Here is a 13348-nt window from a genome sequence, read left to right as displayed (position 1 = left end):
AAAAATCAAACATGCATCAAGTGGTGACTCCGACATGATTTTCCAGACGTAATTCTGTCATCTCTCAGTTTACAGCAGTGTACAATGGAGGAAGATAACCCTAACATGGGAGGGAACTATGAAAGTGAGCTTGAAGGCAAAACGTGTGTTATTAATAAAGTTAGTATTAAGATTCCCCCATTCTGGTCGGAGAAACAATATATATGGTTCTACAGGTGGAGGCGCAGTTTGCCATAAATATGATAACGAAGGAAGAAATGAAATGCAATTACCTATTTTTTGCTATTTGTTTTACGTCGCACCGACACAGATATGTCTTATAGCGACAATGTGTTAGGAAAGGCCTAGGAAGTGAAAGGAAGCAGCCATGGCCTTAATTAAGATACAGCCCCGGCATTTGCCTGGTGTGAAAATGGGAAACCACGGAAAACCATCTTCAAGGCTGCCGACAGTGGGGCTCGAACCCACTATCTCCCGATTACTGATTCAATTACCTAATTGCCCAACTAGAACTAAAGTATGTGGAGAATATCTGGGACATAATAACCCGAAATCAGGTAAATAAGTATTCTGGTGCAAAATTACAACTTCTTGATATCTATATATATAAAATAAGAGTTTTGTCTGTACATTGCTCAGAATTTGAAAAGGATGGTATTTCTGTATCAGTCGTGTCCACAGTAACAAGGAAATGCACTTTTTAATTTTCCGTAATGTCTGTCTGTCTGTCTGTCTGTCTGTCTGTCTGTCTGTCTGTCTGTCTGTCTGTCTGTCTGTCTGTCTGTATGTATGTATGTACACGCATCACAAGAAAACGGCTGAAGAGAATTTAATGAAAATCGGTACGCGAAGTTGGGAAATAAGTCTCTACAATCTAGGCTATAAATAATTTTATTCATGCTGAAAGAAATGGTAGTTTACGGGAAGGTCTAAAATTTAATTCTCAAATATTTATGCTATTAAAGGTCGTATCTTAATGAAATTTGGTATGCATAGTCAGAGAATAAGTAGCTATACTCTAGGCCATAAATAATTGTATTCAAGCTGAGCAATATGGTAGTTTAGGGGAAGGGCTAAAAATTAATTATCAAATATTTATTATTAGTGGTCGTATCTTAATGAAAATCTGTATGCAAAGTCTTTGAATAAGTTGCTACAATCTAGGCTATAAATAGTTTTATTCACGCTGAGTGAAATGGTAGTTTAGGGGAAGGCCTTAAATTTAATTCTCAAAAATTTTTGTTATTGGTGGTCGTATTGATAAATACTACATAACTAAAGTTACACAGTATTAAATTTCCGATTATTTATGTCTTAGACATTGTTAACGTACCAGCTATGATCACAGAGATATTCTTGAATTTGGATTTTTGTTACTAAGTCCATATCAGCGCCGAGTCTGGAGAAAATGGGTAAACAGAATTTAATGAAAATCGATATGTAAAGTCGGAGAATAAGGAACTACAGTCTACACTATAAACAATTTTATAAGATGCTCTAATAACACAGAGTCGAAAGAAAACTAAATGTGAAAGCCTATAATATAGAAAGCTAATAAAAGTGATCAACAATAACATTACATTGACCATTGTTTGTTCTGATGTGCTTTGTGTCTTCTGTTGTCACTCATCTCCGATAGATAGGATTACTGCTGCGTACCGAGTTGTTTTTAAATTTTCCTTACATCGCACTGACACAGATAGGTCTTATGGTGACGGTGGGATAGGAAAGGGCTAGGAGTATGAAGGGAAGCGGCCTTGGCCTTAATTAAGGTCCAGCCCCAGCATTTGCCTGGTGTGAAAATGGGAAACAACGTAGTACCATCTTCAGGGCTGCCGACAGTAGAGTTTGAATCCACTATCTCTCGGATGCAAGCTCACAGTTGCGCGCCCCTAACCACATGGCCAACTCGCCCGGTCGTACCGAGTATAACAGCCTACCTGAATATTGGCGGGAAGTAGCTGGGGTGTTAGATAAATTTCTTCTTTAGCTTGCCATTCCTCTGGTTCATAAATTTTCTGATACCACTGGTACGTAACACACTGGTTCATCATAGCCTCCGAGTTATTCAATCCTTATTCTGAGGCACTCATTGGAATGAGCAGTGTGTATATTTAATGGAATAATGGCAGAGGAGTGTACATGGCTGTCTGCGGTCTGGTCATTCCAGCTCTGGGACTTTGGACTGTTAGATCGGCACCATAGTACTGTTCGTTAAAAGTGAGAAAATGTGCGGTTTTTCATTTGATCGAGTATTTTATATGGTAACATTGCTTTTAATCGCTACATTCCTACTGACTTCTTGTAATTACCTATGTTGACTTCAGTGGAAAACCACAAAGTCAGTCTTTCCCGTAGCGAAGCACCAGTACATCAGCTAGTAAAATAAAGTGAAGATAAAAGAATTAAGAGGTTAGTTACTGGTATTGAGCTAGGAGATTATAAGCTGAGCCAGTTACTAAGGAAAATGAAGTCTTTGGCAGGAAGAGATGTCTCTGACACAGTTCTTCTCACTCTTCGGCTAGAGAAACATCCGGACTCAATAAAAAAAGCGTCCTCGTTGTAAGTGAGGAATGTCTTGACAGAGTTGCCGTTATGGCAGACAAAATGCTAGAAATGAATCCTCATTATGATTTAAGGAATAGATTAGAGAGAAGCACAAGAATATCTTGATGTAGTAAGAATGAGGAATGAAAATCAGTATAAAGAAAAAGAAAAGCAAGACAGTGGAATCAGTAGAGGGGAGAGTTAGTTGCTAAAATTTCACAGTTAGAGCAACAAATAGCAACATTATCAACAGGAAGATGCTGCAGCCATAGCAGAAGCTCATACTGTAGATCTCCAAGCAGAGGCCACAGCTCGAGTTGCCGTAGGAGGAAATTCGACCCTAATGGTAAATGCTGTTGTTACCATTTTAAATTTGGAAGGAAATGCATGCCTGAAAAATGCAAACAGCCGTGCCAGTGGGATGCACAGGAAATCTCCAACGGGCAGATGTTTCCATTATTCCGGCATCCAAAGGTGATAAGTTAGACAACAGTTTTAAATTATATGCTGTGAATGAAACTCCAATTTCAGCTGGAGGTGTGAAAGTCTTGAACCTTGATCTTGGCTTACGCCGACAGTTTCATAGGGCCAAGATGTTACAGGTCTGTGAAGAAATAAATGTAGACCTAGTATTTATAAGGGGAGACTCCGTCTATTTGAAGATGGCAGTGTTTGAAGAAGCATATGGTGGTACAAGAATTAACTCATTGGTATTTACTGTTCATTATGATTTAAGGAATAGATTAGAGAGAAGCACAAGAACATCTTGATGTAGTAAGAATGAGGAATGAAAATCAGTGTAAAGAAAAAGAAAAGCAAGACAGTGGAATCAGTAGAGGGGAGAGGGAAATAGAACAGTAAAAAACAGGGACAAAGATATTATTATTGTAGAGAACTCCAAATAGAGAATTAATTAAAGAAAAATTCAAAACTGGAAATGAAAATCAGGGCATTATTACTAGGAGTGTTTTATGGTATCTACTATGTGCTCATGAAGGCTAAGGTAATGTACAAAGTATATTACATACCCTGTCTTGACATTTGCTGATGAGAAATGTCCAGTGTAAAAAAAAAAAAAAAAAAAAAAGCGAGCAAATTTGCTGTGCGTTTAGGGTTGCACATCTTTGAGCTTGCATTTGAGAAATAGAGTGGGTTCGATCTTGACTGTTGACAGGCCTAAAGTAAGGCCACAGCTGCTTCCTTCCCACTCGTAGCCCTTTCCTATACCATCATCGCCATAAGACCTATCTGTGTCGGTGCGAGATAAAGCAAATTTTTAAAAAAGTCAAAGAAAAGAGATAGAGTCAAATACAGGCAGCATAGGTGAAATTTTGGAGAATATACACTGACTGACAGAGCAAATGCAACACCAAGAAGGAGTGGTCAGAACTTTATGCCAATTGCAGGGTAGACTGACGTCACTGAGGTATGCTCATGATGTGAAATGCGCCGCTGTGCTGCGCACGTAGCGAACGATAAGTGGGACACGGCGTTGGCGAATGGCCCACTTCGTACCGTGATTTCTCAGCCGACAGTCATTGTAGAACGTGTTGTCGTGTGCCACAGGACACGTGTATAGCTAAGAATGCCAGGCCGCCGTCAACGGAGGCATTTCCAGCAGACAGACGACTTTACGAGGGGTATGGTGATCGGGCTGAGAAGGGCAGGTTGGTCGCTTCGTCAAATCGCAGCCGATACCCATAGGGATGTGTCCACGGTGCAGCGCCTGTGGCGAAGATGGTTGGCGCAGGGACATGTGGCACGTGCGAGGGGTCCAGGCGCAGCCCGAGTGACGTCAGCACGCGAGGATCGGCGCATCCGCCGCCAAGCGGTGGCAGCCCCGCACGCCACGTCAACCGCCATTCTTCAGCATGTGCAAGACACCCTGGCTGTTCCAATATCGACCAGAACAATTTCCCGTCGATTGGTTGAAGGAGGCCTGCACTCCCGGCGTCCGCTCAGAAGACTACCATTGACTCCACAGCATAGACGTGCACGCCTGGCATGGTGCCGGGCTAGAGCGACTTGGATGAGGGAATGGCGGAACGTCGTGTTCTCCGATGAGTCACGCTTCTGTTCTGTCAGTGATAGTCACCGCAGACGAGTGTGGCGTCGGCGTGGAGAAAGGTCAAATCCGGCAGTAACTGTGGAGCGCCCTACCGCTAGACAACGCGGCATCATGGTTTGGGGCGCTATTGCGTATGATTCCACGTCACCTCTAGTGCGTATTCAAGGCACGTTAAATGCCCACCGCTACGTGCAGCATGTGCTGCGGCCGGTGGCACTCCCGTACCTTCAGGGGCTGCCCAATGCTCTGTTTCAGCAGGATAATGCCCGCCCACACACTGCTCGCATCTCCCAACAGGCTCTACGAGGTGTACAGATGCTTCCGTGGCCAGCGTACTCTCCGGATCTCTCACCAATCGAACACGTGTGGGATCTCATTGGACGCCGTTTGCAAACTCTGCCCCAGCCTCGTACGGATGACCAACTGTGACAAATGGTTGACAGAGAATGGAGAACCATCCCTCAGGACACCATCCGCACTCTTATTGACTCTGTACCTCGACGTGTTTCTGCGTGCATCGCCGCTCGCGGTGGTCCTACATCCTACTGAGTTGATGTCGTGCGCATTGTGTAACCTGCATATCGGTTTGAAATAAATATCAATTATTTGTCCGTGCCGTCTCTGTTTTTTCCCCAACTTTCATCCCTTTCGAACCACTCCTTCTTGGTGTTGCATTTGCTCTGTCAGTCAGTGTATTACAGAAGACAAGGAATAAGAGAGTGGGGAAAATGAAGGTGTATGGTATGGAAAAAATTAAAGGTAGAAAAATGAAATTATAGCATGGAGAAAGAGGGACTGAGTAGTTTGGACATATTGAATCAGTGAACGAATAAAACACATTGTGGTGGATGGACATGGTTAAGACCATCATAGAGCAGCTGGTACTGGACTGGAAACATGGTGATAGGTGAGAAGTCATGGAAATATAAAGTAATATAGAAAAAAAGTACAGTTGAAACTGGCATATATATGTATGTAACCCATGCATAATTCTGATTCATACATACATTTCTGTAGATCCCAGCAAAATATAATTGAAAATATTGTTGATTAAACCTCATTTTGTATGTAACCCACTTACAAATATTTAGTTGTTATATTTATTTACGCCCACATTGGAGCACTTAAATCAAACCCAAATACATTTATGTTAACAAAGAATTAACTGAAGATGTAGCTTGCATCATCTTCTTCCTTTCCCAAAACCTCTTCATTCTGGCTGACCTGGCTGCCCTTTCTTCATCAGATATGACATATTGTTTGTGTTGTACAGTTTTTAATGACAATCTTATTTGTTTGTTCTTGAGAATCCTTTTTTCTTCTCTATTTTCAATTTGCTTCATTGTAATATTCATCTCTTCTAAATCATTCTGAACTTCTTTAAACCAATTATTTTTTGTTTTACTTTTCCAAAAGTAATTAAATATTTCTTTTATTACCCTATTATCATTTAATCTAGAAAGATGACAGAAAAAGGCAATTCTTCTCTTTCTCATCATATCTATTATAGATTCACTTTCCCTATAAACCACTGCATTAGACAATAATCTCCATTGTCCATCTACCTGATGTTTTTTATTAATGATTGTTCTGAGTATCCTTCTGTCAACCTTTTGCAGTGTATCAGTTGTTGCTTTGGTGTTCAATTTAAATAGTGTTTCACAAGCATAAGTCGCGTCAGGTTTAATGACGGAACAGTAATGCTGAAGTTTAGCATTTATTGAAAGAGATTTTTTTCTTGTACGTTGGCCATGTAATTCGTTGTGCTTTTTTTAACTTAAATATTCTGCTTTCTATTGATGATTTTTCATTGGAGTTCCAAGTCATAATTTCACCAAGATATTTAAACTTATTCACAATTGTAATTTGTTTGGTATTGGCTAAGGTAATGGTTGGTGCTGTAACAGGGAAGGTTGGCATTATTCTGTTTTTTCATATGAAATTTCCAATCCAACTTTTCTTGCTATGTTATAAAGTTCTTCTATTTGCAATTTAGCTTCTTCCATATCATTAGCAAGTAGTGCAAGATCATCAGCGAATGCTAAACAATTGAGTCTTATTTTTCTGCCAATCTTGATGTTAGGTTGACACATCTTATTCCATTCCCGCACGATTTTTCCAATACACAGTTAAACAATAATGGTGAGAGTCCATCTCCCTGTCGAAGTCCAGTATTAATGTCAAATGGCTTTGAGAGTTAATTTCTAAATCTGACTTTAGATTTAGTGTTCTTAAGGGTAATTCCAATAAGGCGAATAAGTTTTGGGTGTAAATCAAATTCTTTTAGGATATTCAATAATGACTCACGATGGATACTATTATACGCCTTTTTAAAATCAACAAAAATGATAACTAACTTTTTGTTTCTAACCCTACGATGCTTCATAATCCACTTTAAACTGATAATTCGATCTGCACAACTTCTCCCTGGATGAAAGCCTCCTTGGTATTCTCCAAGTTCACAGTCAAGTTGTTCTTGAATTCTCATGTATAATAACTTTGAAAATTTTTTGTAAGTGATATCCAGCAATGATATCCCCCGATAATTGTTGGGATCTGATCTATCACCTTTTTTATGTAAAGGGTGTATTATCACCATATTCCACTCTTCGGGCATTTTTTCAGTATTCCAAATGTCTATGAGGTATTTATGTAAATTCTGAATTGTTTGTGTATTAGCATTCTTCCATATTTCTGCAGTTAGTTGATTCTCCCCTGAAGCTTTGTAATTTTTAAGTGAATCAATGGCTTTCAACACTTCATTGTAATCTGGTGGTATAACATTTCTAATGGTGTTTTATTTTTTGAATGAAGGTCATACTCTAGGTATTGTGTTGGTTCTTCGCTATTACGTAATTCTTGAAAGTATTGAGCTAAAATTTTTGCATTCTCTTGGTTACTATGTACCAGTTCTCCATTTGTATTTCTCATCATAAGTGTTGGTGGAATATAGTTTGATTGGTATTGTCGAAACGTTTTATAAAAATCCCTCGTCTTATGTTGTATGAATGCTTCATCTATGGCGTTTAAAGATTCTTTGTGATAATTTCTCTTAACCCTTCTGATTTCTTTGGCTGTTTGTTTTCTAGCATTATTTAGTTCTTCACGGGACTTTTCTGATCTCTTTTGTTGATCATTCAACCATGCTTTGTGCCTGTTTTGAATCGCTGTGTCACACTCCACATTCCACCAAGCATGTTTCTTTCGTTTTTTAACAGGAGCAATTTCTTCAGCTATGGTTTTTAATTTTTCAATTACCATCCCCAAATTGTCGCTTAGAGAAGTTTTAGACCTTTCAAAATAGAGTTTATTATTAATTAAATAACTAGGGTCATACTTCTTCCTCCTATTGGATTTGGATACTTTGTTCTTCTTTTTTGGCGTTAATTTTATTTTAATCTTGGAAATATAGTGATCTGAATCTATGTCTACCCCAAGGAGTACTTTCACATTATAAATGTCTTTGTGATAGTTCTTGTCCATGGCCACATGGTCAATCTGGAACTCCCCCAATTTAATATTAGGGCATTTCCAAGTCATTAGTTTGTGTGGTCTTCTTTTAAACCTTGTAGATTCCAAAATTAATCCATGATCTATACAAAGATCAATTAATCTTTGACCATTTTTATTTGTAAATTTATGCGCTGGCCATTTACCCACTACTGTACGAAATCGTTTTTCTTTTCCTATTTTAGCATTAAAGTCACCAAGTAAAATTTTAACTCATTGCGGACCGTGGACGGCGTAAGACGCTTAATGTTCCGCGCGAAGGAATGCTGTTTATATTCTTCATCTATGCATTCTTACACCTTAGTCAGCGTTACTGGTTGTAGCAGGAAGTTGGTTGACCTTGTTGAGATAAGCCTCTCGTTGAGTGGGCCCATGTTTATCTCAGCAGTTTTAGCTGAAAAATCTCATAACTTCCTCGCGTGTCAAGGCGGTACTTGAGATTCCAATGCAGTGCGTGTCGTCCTTACCGAGTGTAGTATAATGGCTTATAATACAAAATTTCTTACGGAAGATTAAATAGATATTGTTCACAATGATTATTCTGGTGATGAACTTATTTCTGAAATAGACTCAGATAGTGAAAGTGAGAGTGACGAGGAAATTGCGATTCCCGAATTCTATAGGCCTATAGAGAAAAGTGAAGTGCCTGATACATATCATACTAGTTATTCTCCACCCATTCACCATTTACAGAGAATTCTGGTATAAACGTTCAAATAGAAAATAAGCAGGATATTTTGAGTTACGTGAGTATTTTCATGAATGACGAATTTTATCAGTATGTGTGTGAGCAGACCAATCTATACGCGAGTCAAGTGAGAAGTGCGGCGCCCCGGCCTTTCACAAAGAATTCGATCATGCAATCGTGGAAACCGATTAGTCCGAAATCCTGATATAAAAATGTACTGGACCGAAGACCCTGTTATTCATACTACGATATTTTCTAAAACAATGTTCCGAAAACGCTTCCTTCATACTTTCCTTTCTTTACTTCGGTGACAGTAATCGTTATGCCGAAAGTACAGATAGGCTGCATAAAATTAGACGTTTGAAACCTGTCACACCATATATCACACCTTACATATTTACTAGAGGTAAGCACAAAGTATCATTTTTCTAACGTTTATAGTTTAGGAGTAATTGTAAATTGTGATAAGTGATGCACGTCAAGTGGGCCGGGCATGAAAATGGCCGGTCCAGGCATTCAAGTGTCCCGCTCACAAGCAGGTACTGAACGTGTTAAGGCAATGTATTAGTGAAATTTGGTGAAAATTGTGAAAAAAAATCCTTTTTTAGTTTTTACGTTCTTATAATGTTTATACCTTGTACTTTCTTTTTGAGCTTTGTTTTATTTAAATATCAGCCATTTAAAGTCCTTAGCGGCCATTTAAATGACCCGGAGCAAGTGGGCGTTGCCGCCCATCGACACCATTCTCATGAATATCTTTCGTTTTTTTTTTTTTTTTTTTTTTTTTTTTTTTTTTTTTTTTTTTTGTTGAAGATTTTGAATTGGGCGCACGGGTTGAATGTAAGAAATTTTGTTCCTGTGGGTCTTTATGTTGGCTATTCTGATGGACTATCGATATATCGAGTGGAATTGGCGCTTATTTCAGTGATGGAGCTTGACCCTGTATTGAATGTAAACAAAGAGTTGTGATCTCACGTTTTGTTTTTATCATTCGTGTTTTAAGCCTACTCTGCTTTTCTGTAATTTATTAAATGTTGCATTTGTAATAAGTGTGTTAAAAATGATCCACAAACAATAAGAGGATCTACTTAGTCAAAGCAGCTTAGTTTTTGAGGTTGGGATTTGTGAGGTTGTGTAATTATCAGTGTACATAATGGGAAGGAGAAGTGAGACTTGTCGTCGCCGGAAGAAACGTCCTAGTAAAGTATTGGATAAAGTGAAAAATGCCATTTCTAACAGGAATAAGAATGTAAGTACTAGTTTACAAGATCAAGTAGGGGAAGTTAAAATCCCCACACCAAATATTGTGCCCGGGGAATGTATAGTGTAATTTGGGCTAAGTGTCCGAAGGAAGTGCTTATGTCAAATAAAGAACTGGAGATTGCTGTAACATCAGCAATTGCTGAATTCAACATGGGTTGTGAAGCAAGCTAGAAAATAAAAGCTAGTGTTAGGGGTGTTAGAGTTAGCAGCTCAGGACAGAAAATTAGTGTAATGAGGGACAAGCGTAGAATTTACCACAGTGGAGTGTCTGGGTGACAAGGGTTCAAAACAGCCCGAAGGAAACTAAAACTCTCAAAACTGCTAGTGAGGCCAGGAAGAAGGCAGCAGAGGGTCAAACATATGGTGCTGGGGAGTTTTAAGTCAACTAGATTCAAGTACTGGACTATTGTTCATCTCTAAAATTTCAATCTCTTTTTCCTCAGAATTTATTTTCCAGCACTTTTCAAGATTCAAAATGCTCCTCATGCCACAGTTTTCAACCAATCTTCTTGAAACTTTTAGGATAGTTTCAGATACAACATAATAACAAACTGATGTGCAAATTTTAAAATACACGCAATAGATCAGTGGCAATTTGTTTTTTTCTCATCATGATCATCATAAAATATATTTAAAAAGTTAAGCCTATGTGAGATAATTTGTTCCTTTCAGTACAATTAAAATTTGTCAAAACCCACACATCACTTCTTTTATATTGGTCTTTTAAAACCAAGATTAAATTTTAAGCCAAATCTGTTGAGCCGTTTGGCATGAGGAGCATTTTATAAATACATCGAAAATTTTTAAAAATATTCATAAATTTATGAATATCTCAAAAACTCTTATTGATAGAAACTTGAAACTTTGTATGTTGTATTATGCTGATACTGGCATTAAATGATCAAAATTCTAAGGTGATAGGATGAAAATGGTAGATTTTAGGATTTTCACAGATGCATTGCCTTAATATGTGTATCAGAGATACCTGATATCAACTGGTCCAATTCTTCCCAAAATTTTTCTGTTTCTTCCTTTTCTTTGTTATTTTTGTCATTCGTTGGGGCATGGACATTTATCAATGTGTATGTTTTATTCTCTACTTTAACTGTTAGGAGTGCCATTCTTGGGGAGGTCGAAGAAAAAGCTTCAATTGAATCTAATATGCTGTTATGGACCAAGAATCCTACTCCAAATTGAGGAACATTCTTCATCACTCTTTTCTCTGGAGGACCTTTGTAAAGGCGATATCCTCCTGATTCTAATGGGTCCTGATCTGTATTGCGCAGTTCTTGAAGAGCTGTTATTACTATCTTATGCTGGTCCAATACATCTGTTAAATGTTTTAACTTGCCAACGTTCATAATTGAATTGATATTTAATGTTGCAAAAAATGAAAATTGTCCTGGTTTATTGAATTTTAGTCTTTTCTTAACCTGATATGTCTGCATGTCATCTGTTGGGCTTCCAGGCGCTCCAGCTCGCCTTGATCTTCTACGTGGCACCCCACCATATCCAAGTGGTGTCTTTGTTTGGACCTGCTGATTTTGTATGTCCAAACCGGTGGATTTATTCGTGAGAAGACTAATCATATTTGGCTGATTATCTGATCAGTGATCAATGTTTCTGACCGTAGTCAGGGTTTACCATTCCAGATGTGATCTGAAAGGATGATTAATGAAATATGGTTTGATGAATGATGAATTTGTGGAGTGGGTCTTTAATGGAGTGGTTTCCCGTTGCCTTCTCCATCCTATGCCGTTGGCCATCTAGTGGCTCTTCCGCCTTTAGGAGCAATTTCTCACTCCAAGGGCAAAAGAGTGCCCTTCCTTCTATCCGCTCATCCGCCCTCCTAGGAGGCCGTTGGCACTTGATAGAGGGTGGTCTCCTTATACCGGGAGATACTCGGTCCCTTCATTCGTTAGCCGCCTGTAGATAATCTATATATACAGCCGTTGCCCCCTCTCTACCACGGGGAGGTGAATGTCAGGATTTCACCATCATTGAAACTGGGCCCAAAAGGCATTTCCCAATTTCTCCGGTTCTTTAGAGAGGTAGTTGTTATACATACTAATTTTCATTAAATACAGTTCATTTGTACGTAACAAAGTTGTGGACGTGCATTTCCTGTTGCTATAAAACTAAGGCGAGTTAGAGATGTGATACAGTAGTCGGCTTTGTTGGCGGTGCGACTTTAACTGCAGATGTTAGAAGGGTTCAGTAATGTTACAGAGGTCATAGAAAGTGACTACGCAACATTGAACTAAAAGTGAAAGATTACGAGACCGACACCTGTTTGTGGAATACAGTTGATTTTCATGCAAGAGATTTTAAATAACCGTACGGACATATGCATTTTTGTTGTTACCAATCCATAGGTGAGATAGAAATGCGATAGATTAGAGTCAGCAACGTTCAATATTGTTGGTGGTGGAACTTAAGCCGGAGATATTGGAGGGGTCGGTACGGTGTGTAACGAAGGTCCTGGAGAGCGATAGTGAAGCATGAAGCTGGAGGAGAAAGATTAAGCAGGATATGAAAACTAGGCACATAAAAATGATGCCATCAGCAGATGTTTGCCATATTCATTAACAAAAACAGAGGTTCTGTTGGTAAAAATTATAAGTTGCTGTCAGCCGGTCACAGAGAGCAGGAAAAGGGGAAGGTCAAATTTATGAGCTAAAGCTGAAATAGTTGCAGATTTAGGAATTGCTTTTACCATGCTTTGCTTAGTCATTAGATAAAGAAATGCTGTTTTAGACAGATTTTTTAAAATTGGCAAAATCAACAAAACGTAGTTATCAAAAACAGGGGCAGGTGCAGATTTGGAAAAGGCTTTCTTTACATGGCTTTTGCAAAGATGCACTGCAATTCTTCCATTCATTGGAGACATGTTGATAACTAAAGCAGTAGATTTAACTAAAATGATGAACATCACTGAAGATTTTAAGGCCTCCTCAGGATAGAATTATCAGAACAGTTTGTGGCGAACAGAAGTCTGTGGACGAAGTCACATTGCAATACTGGAAAGAAGAGATTCTACCAGAAATCACAAGAAAATCTCAGCCTCAAAACATTTACAACTGTGATGAGGTCAGTCTATTCTACAATCTCCTTCCAAGTAAAACACTAGCTAAGAAATGTGACCCATGCCATGGAGGGGCAAAAAGGGAAGATTTGCATTACTGTTCTTGCCTCCAATGCATATAGCTCTGACAAACCGCCTCCAGTTGTGGTAGAAAATTCTCAAAATCTAAGGTGCTTCAGGGATGTCA

The 13348-nt window shown here is 38.8% G+C and overlaps 1 protein-coding gene across 1 annotated transcript in view; it reads left to right on the top strand.

The window, feature by feature from the left end:
* Positions 1 to 13348, top strand: part of LOC136864119 (N-acetylglucosamine-6-sulfatase) — a 140391-nt gene that overhangs the window by 44877 nt on the left and 82166 nt on the right. The gene's annotated exons all lie outside the window — the stretch shown is intronic.

The sequence above is a fragment of the Anabrus simplex genome, chromosome 2 (assembly GCF_040414725.1).
Source record: "Anabrus simplex isolate iqAnaSimp1 chromosome 2, ASM4041472v1, whole genome shotgun sequence".
Taxonomy (NCBI): Eukaryota; Metazoa; Arthropoda; class Insecta; order Orthoptera; family Tettigoniidae; genus Anabrus; species Anabrus simplex.
Note: the sequence above shows the minus strand (reverse complement) of the source record. Positions and strands in the feature narration are given on the sequence as shown.